We start from the raw sequence: 13,455 nt of genomic DNA, 5'->3' as shown, positions 1-13,455 counted from the left end.
AAGAGAAACAAAGAAGCAGCATGGCCTAGTGGAAAAAGCATAGGGCTTGGAGTTAGAGGACCTGGATTCTAATCCTGACTCTTCCTCAAACCTGTTTTGTGACCTTGGGCCAGTCACTTAAATTCTCTGGGCCTCAGTTTCTGAAAATGGAGATTCAATACCGGTTCTCCCTCCTTCTTAGACTGAGACCCCTATGGGACCAGATGATATTGGATCTACCTCAGCGCTTGGAACAGCATAAGTACCGCAATTATTATTATTATCTTAATAATATTTTAGAAAAATTATCCATTCAGCAGAATGCGGCACTGAGTAGAGACAGAAGAGGCTGGAAGCAGGGAGAACAATGAGCAGGCTAATATAGAATTTGAATCAAGAGTTAGCGAGCACATAGGCCCACGGATGGCTATTTGGATGGAGAGGAAGTGGTGAAACTTGGTAACGTGGAGGGAAAAAATGGCAGGATTTGAGGATCGACTCAATATTGAGGTTGAATGAGAAGGCAGAGTGAAACAGAATACCAAGGTAGTGGACTTCAGATATGGAGCAGGTGATTATGTTGCCAACTTTGATGGGAAAGCCAAGAAAAGGAAAGGATGTGAGAGGTAAGATGAGAAGCTCAGTTGATGCATTTTAAGCTTGAGATGCGGGTGGGACATTCTCAAAAACGTATCCTGTAACGAGAGACTGTAGTGGAGGAGAGATGTTGGAGCCAATGAGGTGATTTTGAAAGTCATCCACAAATATGCGGTGGTTTAAACCATGGGATTTCTAAAAGCTGTGTATTTCCAGCTCATGAACCTCCTCTTAACAAGAATTCGATTAACCACTTAGAAGTTATGGCGTGGTTTGGGTTGGAAAATTTAAAAATAGTATCATTATGCGGAACTATGTAACCTCCTGCCAAGACAGTGATCTTTAAATGTCAAATGATTGACCATTTTTTCGGTAATCATCTGATAAAAATACTTCGGAAAGTAGGCAAGCTGGTGCTTCCTGTAAATAATAGGCTCAGACCAAGTGAATTAAATGATTTTTTTAAATGTTTTTTTTAAGCGCTTACTATGTGCTGGGCACTGTATTAAGCGCTGGATAGATACAAGTTAATCAGGTTGGACACAGTCCATGTCCCATGTGGGTCTTACAGTCTTAATCCCTATTTTACAGATGAGATAACTGAGGCACAGAGAAGTTAAGTGCCTTGCCTAAGGTCAGACAGCAGATGGGTTACAGAGCACGGATTCGAACCCAGGTCCTTTTCACTTCCAGGCCTGTAGTCTAGCCAATGGTGGTCACTGCTTCGCTATGAGAACGAGCCATTAATTAGGGAGCAGAAGGAAGAGGATCTCCATAGTGTCTGGAACGGAGCCAGAAGTAAATGGGAACTGGCTAAAACTCAGCTCCGGTAGTAGCAGTAATAATAATAATGATAATAATAATAATAATAATAATAATAATAATAATAATAATAATGGCATTTGTTAAGCGCTTACTATGTGCAAAGCACTGTTCTGAGTGCTGGAACAGTAGTAGTAGGGAAACAGTGCGGCTCAGTGGAAAAAGCCCAGGCTTGGGAGTCAGAGGTCATGGGTTCTAATCCCGGCTCCACCACATGTCTGCTGAGTGACCTTGGGGAAGTCACTTCACTTCTCTGAGTCTGTTGCCTCATCTGTAAAATGGGGATTAAGACTGCGAGCCCCATGTGGGCCAACCTGATCGCCTTGTATTCCCCCCCAGCGCTTAGAACAGTGCTTTGCATATGGTAAGCGCTTAACAAATGCCATTATTATTATTATTATTATTGTTTCAATCAATCAGTCAATCAATCGTATTTATTGAGCACTTACTATGTGCAGAGCACTGTACTAAGCGCTTGGGAAGTACAAATTGGCAACAAATAGAGACAGTCCCTACCCAGCATTGGGCTCACAGTCTAAAAGGGGGAGACAGAGAACAAAACCAAACATACTAACAAAATAAAATAAATAGAATAGATTTGTACAAGTAAAATAAATAAATAAATAGAGTAATAAATATGTACAAACATATATACATATATACAGGTGCTGTGGGGAAGGGAAGTAGCAGCAATGGTAACCGTAGCATTTATGGAGAACCTACTGTCCTAAAAGTGTCCTCTTTCCACTAAGAACTTGTACTCTGATGGGAAAGGCAAATATATGTTTAGGATGACGATGGTTAAGTAAATAATTTAATAATAATGATGGTATTTGTTAAGCACTTAATATGTGCCGAGCACTGCTCTAAGCGCTGGAGAATGATAGTATTTGGTAAGCGCTTACTATGTACCAAGCACTGTTCTAAGCACTGGGAGAGATACAAGGTTATCAGGTTGTCCCAATGAGGGCTCACTGCCTTGATCCCCATTTTCCAGATGAGGTAACTGAGGCCAGAGAAGTTAAGTGACTGGCCCAAAGTCATACAGCTGAAAAGGGGCAGAGTCGTGTTTAGAACCCACGACCTCTGACTCCCAAGCCCGGGCTCTTTCCATTAATAATAATGATGGCATTTATTAAGCGCTTATTATGTTCCAAACACTGTTCTGAGAGCTGGGAGAGATACAAGGTCATCAGGTTGTCCCAGTGAGGGCTCACTGCCTTAATCCCCATTTTCCAGATGAGGTAACTGAGGCACAGAGAAGTTAAGTGACTTGTCCAAAGTCATACAGCTGAGAAGTGGCAGAGCCAGGTTTAGAACCCACGACCTCTGACTCCCAAGTCTGTGCTCTTTCTATTAATAATAATGATGACATTTGTTAAGCGCTTACTCTGTGCAAAGCACTGTTCTAATCACTGAGCCATGGTGCTTCTCATATATACGCGGTGCAGAGGAAGGTATAACTATCTATATTCATAAGTGCTAGGAATTGTACTCTCCCAAGTGTTTAGTACAGTGTTTTGCACATATTAAGTGCTCAATAAATACCTTTGATTGATTGACTGATGGACTGGGTTGGCTGAAAGGTTGACATTGCCCAGAGAGCTGATAAATTAGTCAGGGATAGCGCGTTACAGGAGGTGGGATCTTAGGACACATTTGAATAATAATAATGACATTTGTTAAGCGCTTACTACGCGCCAAGCACTGTTCAAAGAGCTGGAGAGGCTACAAGGTGATCAGGTTGTCCCACGTGGGGCTCCCAGTCTTAATCGCCATTTTCCAGATGAGGTAACTGAGGCCCAGAGAAGTGAAGTGACCTGCCCGAGGTCACACATCTGACAGTTGGAGGAGTCAGGATTCGAACCCATGACCTGTGACTCCCAAACCCCTGCCCTTTTCACTGAGCCACGCTGCTTCACTTTTGAATGTGAGGGGAGCTATAGTTTGTCTATCTGGGGGAACGGGTTGAGGGGAACAGGGGACAGAGACGAGAGAGTTGAAGGAATGGCAGCTGGAAGGGGGGTTTGGGAGGACCGAAGTCTCGAAACGGCCATTCTGGAATGGAAATTGATTGACCACAGTGGTGGCCATTTAACCCACCCCCTAGGAGAAGCACCGTGGCTCAGTGGAAAGAGCCCTGGCTTTGGAGGCAGAGGTCGTGGGTTCTAATCCCGGCCCCGCCACTTAGCTGTGTGACTTTGGGCGTCGCACTTAACTTCTCTGTGCCTCAGTTACCTCACCTGGAAAATGGGGATTAAAACTGTGAGCCCCCCGTGATCACCTTGTAACCTCCCCAGTGCTTAGAACAGTGCTTTGCACATAGTAAGCACTTAATACCATCATTATTATTATTAATCATATTTATTGAGCGCTTACTGTGTGCAGAGAACTGTTCTAAGCAACTGGAAAGTACAATTCGGCAACAGAGAGAGACAATCCCTACCCAACAATGGGCTCACAGTCTAGAAGGGGGGAGACAGACGACAAAACCAAACAAGTAGACAGGCATCAATAGCATCAATATCAATAAATAGGATTATAGATATATGCATATCATTCATTAAATAAATAGAATAATGAATATGTATGTATAGACACAAGTGCAGTGGGGTGGGGGAGGGGGTGGAGCAGAGGGAGGGAGTTGGGGAGAAGGGGAGAGGAGGAGGAGCAGAGGAAAAGGGGGGCTCAGTCTGGGAAGACCTCCTGGAGGAGGTGAGCTTTACCCCATCGTAGCCACACACCCCCGAGTATCCGGACTGCATTCCTGGTCTCCTCACAGAGACAGAAGGGGCAAGGGTTGGCAAGCGTCAAAGGTTGGCTGGAGCAGCTTGGCTCAGTGGAAAAAGCCCGGGCTTTGGAGTCAGAAGTCATGGGTTCAAACCCCGACTCTGCCACTTGTCAGCTGTGTGACTTTGGGCAAGTCACTTCACTTCTCTGGGCCTCAGTTACCTCATCTGTCAAATGGGGATGAAGACTGTGAGCCCCCCGTGGGACAACCTGATCACCTTGTAACCTCCCCAGTGCTTAGAACAGTGCTTCGCACATAGTAAGCACTTAATAAATGCCATTACTATTATTATTATTAAGGGTTGGAGGGAGAGCCAGGGGAGCATCTCCTCTCCTTGCCCTCGGCTGGTGGGACTTGGTCCCAGGCACGGCCCAGGAACCTTTGGGGGCGACCAGGACCGTTCCCATGACAACAGATAAATCCCATCCCTGCTTCTGCCCCTCCCTGCCCCATGGTATTTAATAATAACAATAATAAAAATGACGGTATTTGTTAAGCGCTTACTATGTGTCAGGCACTGTTCTAAGCACTGGGGTAGATACAAAGTAATCAGACTGTGAGCCCACTGTTGGGTAGGGACTGTCTCTATATGTTGCCAATTTGTACTTCCCAAGCGCTTAGTACAGTACTCTGCACACAGTAAGCGCTCAATAAATACGATTGATGATGATGATGATGATGATCAGATTGAAGCCTGTGAGTCCAACGTGGGCCATCCCCATTTTACAGATGAGGAGAAGATCAGGAGCTTACAGATTAGGAGAAGCAGCGTGGCAAAGTGGAAAGAGCCCGGGCTTTGGAGTCAGAGGTCATGGGTTCAAATCCCAGCTCTGCCAATTGTCAGCTGTGTGACTTTGGGCAAGTCACTTCACTTCTCTGGGCCTCAGTTACCTCATCTGTAAAAGGGGGATTAAGACTATGAGCCCCCTGTGGGATAACCTGATCACCTTGTAACCTCCCCAGCACTTAGAACAGTGCTTTGCACATAGTAAGTGCTTAATAAATGCCATAAAAAACTGAGGCACAGAGAAGTTAAGTGGCTTGACCAAGGTCACACAGCTGACAAGTGATGGAGGTGGAATTAGAATCCACATCCTTTGACTCCCAAGGCCATGCTCTTTCCACTGAGCCACGCTGCTTCTCACTCCTTTAGCCACCACTCAGTCCTGCCACTGCTGCCGTTCCAAGTAGATCATTGCCACTTGCCTGCCACTTCACTTCTCTTGGCCTCAGTTCCCTCATCTGTAAAATGGGGATTGGGACTGTGAGCCTTACACGGGATAGGGACTGTGTCCAGCCCGATTTGCTTGTATCCACCCCAGAGCTGAACAAATACCACAATTATTAATATTATTATTATTATTGTATGATCCACTTAGTAGTAATAATATTAAGTAATTTCTCTGTGCAGAGCATTGTGCTGGAGAAGGATATTAAGGCAGGAATTAGACATGATCCCTACATCTCAAGGGATCCCTACATCTCAAGGTGAAGGATGTATGACATTTTATTGTCTTGGGGATCAAGAAACAACTACGCTATTTGTTACGGTACTTGTTAAGCACTTACTATATGCTAGGCACTGAAGTAAGCACTGTGGTGCATACAAGCAAATCGGGTTGGACACAGTCCCTGTATCACAGGGGGCCCACAGTCCTAATCCTAATTTTACAGATGAGGTAAGTGAGGTGCAGATAAATTAAGGGACTTGTCTTAAGTCACACAGTAGACAAATGGCACACTCAGGATAAGAACCCGGTTTTTCTGATTCCCAGACCTGTGCTTTTTCCATTAGGTCACTCTCTTTCGAAAGAGTTTAGTGTTTGCATATACGTTTTAATCATTGTCCTGTGTTTATTGGATTGGCTTTAAAAGAGGTCTAATTCTTCTTATCTTTTTTGATTTGGACTGTAACGCTATGATCATTTTCAAGAACAAAAGATCGGCCACCACTGGATCAAATCCAGTTTTTCGTTTCCTACAGTTACAATTAGTTGATTGGAGGACCTGTGATATAAGTGCTTCCCTTGATTCCTTCCAGATATTTAGGAATGTACCATATAACACACCTAAATTTTCCATAACTTTCCCTTCCATCATCCATTATAGAAAATTCATTCCTGAATTTTTCTTAACGCCTCTTGAATTTGCTGATATTTTTTATCTTGACAATTTCTGATGATAATGAATTCCATACCCTCACCCCCTTGCTTTATGGAGAAGTATTTCTTTCTGTTTCGAAGTGAACATCTTCAAGCTTCAGTGAGCGACTTCTGTAGCTGTGGAAATTGTGAATAACAATTCCGCAGTCACCGTATCCACATCTTTTATGATTTTGTAGGCTTATAAGTACTGGGGTACATACATGGGGCTCACATTAGAAAGGAGAACAGACACCAAAACCCCATTTATGGATGAGAAAACCGAGACGTAGAGAAGCAGCATGGCCCTAGTGGAAGGATCCCACTTGTACTTCCCAAGTGCTTAGTACAGTGCTCTGCACACAGTGAGCGCTCAATGAATACGATTGAATGAGTGAATGAATCAAGGGCCTGGGAGACAGCAGACCTGAGCTCTAACCACAACTCTGTCACTCATCTGCTGTGTGACCTTGGACATTTGAGGGTCTTCTGCCTCAGTTACCTCATCTGTAAAATGGGGATTAAGACTGTGAGTCCCATGAGGGACATGGACTCTGTCCAACTTGATAAGCGTGTAACTATCCCAGCACTTAGTACAGTGCCTGGCACATAGTAAGCAGTTAAGAAATTCCATTTTTTGAAATAGAGTGGCAAAGCTGGGATTAGAATTCAGTCCTCTGGCTCCAAGGTTTGTGCTATTTCTTCTAGGTCACTGTGCTCCCAATTGAGGAGATACTAAAAAGATTTGGGGTTTTGTGTCAGGAAAGATACGTTCTTAGAATAGACATGATTGAAGCCTACAAAATCATCAAAGAAGTGGATATGGTGCCTATGGGATTGTTTACAATTGCCATAGCTGCAGAACAAGGAGCCACTCATTGGTCAAGGCCCAATATGCTTGTCTTAGGCTTGTCGAGTCGCGTCCGACCCATAGCAATGCCATGGAAACATCTCTCCTGGAATTCCCCACCTCCATCTGCAGTCATTCTGGGAAGTGTATCCGTAGGGTTTTCTTGGTAAAAATACGGAAGCGGTTTACCACTGCCTCCTTCCGCGCGGTAAATCTGAGTCTCCACCCTCAACTCTCTTCCATGATGCTGCTGCGTCATGAGTTTTGAGATGAGTTTTGACTTGTAGCAAATGGCCTTCCACTCACTAGCCACTACCCAAGCTAGGAATGGAATGGGTAGGCCTCTGCTTGACTCTCCCTTCTATAGTCGAGACTGGTAGAGAACTGGAAACTCTCCAGTTGAGACCCTGAGAGGGGCTGATGTGTTTAAAATAATAATAGTAATCAGGAGATTTTCCATCTCACTGAAGTTGTGGATGCCTTCTCTAACAATAATGACAATACTGAAATTTACTTAATATTTTTCTTTGTGCTATACTCTAGGTTAGATGCCAGGCTATCAAATGCCACAGTCTCTGTTTCACACAGGAATCATAATCTTCCTTTCTCAGTTTTACAGATGAAGACAGAGAGGCCCGGAGATGCTAAATGACATGACAGGAAGCAGTGTGGCCCAAGTGGCTAGAGCACAGGCCTGGGAGTTGGAGGAGCTGGATTCCAAAACTGGCTCTTCCCCCTGCCTGCTGCGGGGCATTGATAATAATGATAGTATTTATTAAGCACTTACTCTCTGTCAAGTAATGTTCAAAGCGCTGGGGTAGATACAAGCTAATCAGGTTGGACGCAGTCCCTGCCCCACATGGGACTCACAGTCTTAATCTCCATTTTGCAGATGAGGTAACTGACGCACAGAGAAGTGGAGTGACTTGCCCAGCAGACAAGTGGTGGAGCCAGGATTAGAACCCAGTTCTTCTCCTTCTGATGCCCAGGCCCGTGCTCTATCCAGTATTCCACGTTACTTCAGATACAAGCGCATAGGCGATGCAGAAGGGAGAGGGATTAAGGGAACTGAGCGTACTGTAGGGAAATATCTCATGGAGGAAATGTGAGTTCAATAAGGCTTTGAAGGATGGGAAGAGTGGCGTTTTGCCATATAAGAAGGGCGAGGGAGTCCCAGGCCAGCAGGAGAACGTGGTCAAAGGGTCAGTGACAATATAAATGAGATTTGAGGTACCAGTAGGTTGGCATTAAAGGAATGAAGTAAGTGGGCTTGATTGTAGCTGTTGAGGTAAGGAAGGAGGGTGCAACGTGGTTCAATGCTTTAAATCCAACGGTAAGGAGTTCATATTGGATGCGGAAGTGGATGGGTTCCCACCAAAGGCTCTTGACGAGTGGGGAAACACGGATGAACACTTCTTTTAGAAAAATGATCCTAGCAATCAGTCAATCGTATTTATTGAGAGCTTACTGTGTGCTGAGCACTGCACTAACCTCTTGGCAGAGTGTAAATTAACAATACAGTGGACACATTCCTTGCCCACATCAACTCCTAGTAAGTGCTAAACAAATACTATAAAAGAGAAAAAAGAAAAAGAAGGCAACCTCCAAGTTTTAGGAGAACTGGGTGAACCTGGTCTTCCATTTTGAGGGTTAAGTTTACATTTTTTAACCTGAAAATATATCTTTTTCTATGACCCTGGCAGGACTCCATAAAAAGCAGTGGTCTTCTCTTTCAATAGCACTATTAAAACAAAATGATTACCAAGAAAACTTTCTAAGAAATGTCCCATGAAAGTGACTAAGATTTTAGAAAGAGAGATCTTTCTAAAAACTGCCAACACCCAGATCCATTGAAGTTGGTCAAAACAAAAATATAAACTCCATTTCAAACTAGTTAGAAGGATCTTATTTAGGTATGCTTTTATTTTGGAACATGATCTCAAATATCACACCAAGCCATGATGCTGTATTTGTGATTGAACTGATCTTCTTATTCACATTAGAAATGGGCTGGGTCACTGTGTGGGCAGGAAAATCTGAAGAGCTCAGAAGTGATGGGGAAGTTATATGAGAAGTAGAAAAAATATATCAGTATATAACTTACCTCAGGGCATCAGTGGATAAAAATATTGTTCTCAGCCAGGAAAGCTTATGAATTCTACTGACCTTGGCCCTCCCAAAATTAATTTCTTTCCTACTAATCTCTTTGCTTACAAAGCATTTATTTCCAGGAAAAGGAAAGCGATAGGCAGATTCCGATATAAACATCTTATCTTCCCCTGCTTCAGATTCAACATATTTTTCAATTGAGATCTGAAGTGGTTATGCAGTGTTAATCTGCATAAGGAGTTGTTGATTTCATTGAAAAAGTGGATCTATTTTAGTGATGAAGTCGATGAAATGGATCTGCACTGTTAATGCACTCTGTCTGAGCAAGGCTTTTATTCCCAATAAGTAGTAGTTAAAATACTGGCCCTTGAAAATTGGGCCAGATAATGAAACACCAGCCTCTTTAAATGACTAATGATTCTCAGTGGAGTCAAATCCACACTTTTTCATTCACGGTATCTGTGTACAAAATAAGTCTACTTCTAGATTTGAAAGCGGATTAACATCTATATTTCTAAAGAAAATATGTTTCATTTGACCTTACCTCTGCAGAAAGGAAACTTGTGTCAAGAAGTATAAAACTCAGATGCACAATGCATCCCTTTACCATGAATAGAGAGATTCACTCTGTGAGGTTTGGAAAATACATCCTTAGTATTCAGAAACTCTTCTTGGAAATAGCTTCTCCCCTAATACTGTTATTATGAGAGCAAGGAGTCACTGTCGAGGGGGATGAAAGATTTACCCAGAGAAAAACCTCAGTAAAGGAAAAGAATCAGAACCAGGATGAATCTCCTCTTTCAAAATTGCTTTACTAAAGAAACCTATAGACCTCAGAATATGAATACTTCTGTTGGCCAGCCTTTACTATTCTTAATCCAGTTCTGCTAGGGTGATTTAAGTGGAGGTTTATGATAGATTTGTTAAGCTTTCAACACACAGACCCTGTCAGCTCACAGATGTGTTCGCCTGGAGCTATGTCTGGAGAAAAGTTTTAATCCTTGGAATTAAAACAGTCTCAAGTATGGAGTCAGGGATCCTCCCATCACATTTATAGTCGAGGTACGTAAGGGGTTACGAAGCTGAACAGTTTCCTTTGTAGTTTAGAGAATAATTTTCAATTGCCTACAAGGAATACTTCTGAAACTAAAGTAGAGGTAGGTGGATGGTTCAACTTAAAGCTTCAGGATGCCAGAGACCAAATAGCACTGTGAAGAGCATGAGAAACAGTATGAAATACCCACCATATATCATCCCTCGGTCTGCGAATGAGCTCTCCTCAACTGAGCTCTGTAGAGTACTTTGAGGAAAAAAAATCACACATATAGTAGTTTATTCTTCCCAGATACCCACCTGGAGACTTTATGGCTTTTATAAGTGCTTTACAATCCTTTCTAAATGGTCACACGCTAATTCCCGTTTTACCATTAAGAACGCAACTTTACAGTTATTAGAATGGTATACCCAGTGAATGTGATGCATTCTATGTTCAGCATATGTCACTACCTCACATATTTTCAGAGAAGGGAGGCTAAAATTGAGATTAAAGTAATTCAACAAAAAATCTTAAGTGTTTTGACTAAATACAGGGCACAAAAATTTGAGGTTGAGTGACTCAGCTGATGAGTTTGAATATGCTACTCAAACATTAAGTACGGTGCAGAAAAGGATCCCGGCCTCATTGATTCGGGTGGGCCCTTTTTCCAGGGGCCCAAAACCAGAAAAAGTTTCGATCTGTCATTCACTCCTGTCGCTGGGTTTTCTTTGTCACTTTTATTCTTCTTACCAGCACCTGCAGGTTGTTAAATACTACCTCTATCCTCCATGAGGAAGGGGAATTCCCTCCTTGCACCTGTGTGAATATATGGGCTTTGTCAATTGTGAGTCTAATTGAGGCTGACCACCCACACTGAACAAAGCAGGAGAACACTCTGGGTAGACATGAAAACCGTGCTGTATTAATTACAGGTGGATCATCAATTCATTTTTAATGAACATGAGCAAGAATGTTGAATTCTATCACCCATATGCTATCCTTCCTCCATATGTAGCTCTCACTATATATGATGACCTCAATATGAATGTAGTCTGCGTTTTCACAAAAGAAAAAAAGAGATTGATAAAAATAAGATTATCGGTATTTTTCAGGTGAGTTAATACTTGTTCATTTCTGCATGACGATTGCATAATTTAAATGCTAGACGTGTAGCATATTTTTGTGCTGATGAGTTGCTATTCGAAATGCTGCCTCTAAATTTCTGATTTCACAACTAATTTTGCCTCAGAGAAAAAGTTAATTTTCTTCATGTCCCTTAAGCTAAAAAATCTTTTCCCCCACTTTCAAGGGGGCGTTTAAAAATGGGACTATTTTCGACCACAACTCACCCACCCTTAAATGACTGATGGCTGTTTGATGTCAATGGGTCTCCGACAAGGGGACCTCATCTTGCTGGTAATTACCTCTGGCTGCCAGTTGCCTGGAAAATCAGTTGGCAAACCCTGCCGGGGCCAGGGTTACTCAGGAGTCCACGAGCTGTGGCAGAGAACCTCTCTAAGAGCTTTGTTGCCAAGGTGATAAGCTGGGGTGATACATTATTCCTGGTTCTGGGCAAAGATACCTGGATTCTCTAGCCTTCAGCCTGGCTACTAAAGTGGCATTGGCTCTACTACCAAAAGTATTGAATCAGCGTCTGTTAACCCACCTCCTGCCCCAAGGCAGGACTGTATCCGTAATCACCCCAGGAAGACGAGACTTTCTCTGCGTTCCGAAGGTCTCTTCATGAAGGATGCTCTCCATAAAGCATTCCAAAGTGGAAAAATCCATAAGAAGCTCCTCATCTATTCTTATATCAGCCAGAAGGATTTATTCAGTGTCAGCCAGATGCCGAGCACTATACTGAGCGATTTTGAAAGTGTGATTACAGTAAAAGATAAGGTGTCTGTCTCAATTAGCAATCAAGAGCACTTCATAATTATATTTTGAAAACATTTACCAAACACAGAAGTAGGTACTAATCCATCCCCTGCCCCAAGGCAGGACCGTATCCGTAACCACCCCAGGAAGACGAGACTTTCTCCACGTTCCGAAGGTCTCTTCATGAAGGATGCTCTCCATAAAGCATTCCAAAGTGGAAAAATCCATAAGAAGCTCCTCATCTATTCTTATATCAGCCAGAAGGATTTATTCAGTGTCAGCCAGGTGCCGAGTACTATACTGAGCGATTTTGAAAGTGTGATTACAGTAAAAGCCAAGGTGTCTGTCTCAATTAGCAATCAAGAGCACTTCATAATTATGATATTTTGAAAACATTTACCAAACACAGAAGTAGGTTCTAATCCATCCCCTGCCCCAAGGCAGGACTGTATCCGTAATCATCCCAGGAAGATGAGACTTTCTCCGCGTTCCGAAGGTCTCTTCATGAAGGATGCTCTCCATAAAGCATTCCAAAGTGGAAAAATCCATAAGAAGCTCCTCATCTATTCTTATATCAGCCAGAAGGATTTATTCAGCGTCAGCCAGGTGCCGAGCACTATACTGAGCGATTTTGAAAGTGTGATTACAGTGAAAGCCAAGGTGTCCGTCTCAGAATTAGCAATCAAGAAGCACTTCATTATTATGATATTTTGAAAACATTTACCAAACACAGAAGTAGGTACTAACCCATCCCCTGCCCCAAGGCAGGACTGTATCCGTAATCACCCCAGGAAGACGAGACTTTCTCCGCGTTCCGAAGGTCTCTTCATGAAGGATGCTCTCCATAAAGCATTCCAAAGTGGAAAAATCCATAAGAAGCTCCCCATCTATTCTTATATCAGCCAGAAGGATTTATTCAGCGTCAGCCAGGTGCCGAGCACTATACTGAGCGATTTTGAAAGTGTGATTACAGTAAAAGCCAAGGTGTCCGTCTCAGAATTAGCAATCAAGAGCACTTCATAATTATGATATTTTGAAAACATTTACCAAACACAGAAGTAGGTACAAGGTTGTGAGTTTGGAAACAGTCCCTGTCTCACGTGGGGCTCACAATCCATTTTATTTCCGTACTGCAGATACGGAAACTGAGGCCTAAATAGGTTAAGTGACCTTCCACTGGTTAAACAGAAGGCCCTTGGGCAGCTCTAGAATCCAGTCCCATGCCTTCTCACTAGGTCATAATGCCTTTTCC

The 13,455-nt window shown here is 42.9% G+C and overlaps 1 non-coding gene across 1 annotated transcript; it reads right to left on the bottom strand.

Annotated features, from left to right (window-relative positions):
* Nucleotides 1–7,459: 7,459 nt before the first annotated feature.
* On the bottom strand, nt 7,460–7,597 carry LOC119940542. The gene has a single exon (XR_005455014.1). It is a non-coding gene; the product is annotated as a small nucleolar RNA SNORA7 (small nucleolar RNA).
* Nucleotides 7,598–13,455: the final 5,858 nt, after the last annotated feature.

This window comes from Tachyglossus aculeatus, chromosome 18 (assembly GCF_015852505.1).
Source record: "Tachyglossus aculeatus isolate mTacAcu1 chromosome 18, mTacAcu1.pri, whole genome shotgun sequence".
In the NCBI taxonomy this organism is placed as follows: Eukaryota; Metazoa; Chordata; class Mammalia; order Monotremata; family Tachyglossidae; genus Tachyglossus; species Tachyglossus aculeatus.
The sequence above is the reverse complement of the archived record's forward strand: the minus strand, read 5'-3'. Positions and strand labels throughout refer to the sequence as shown.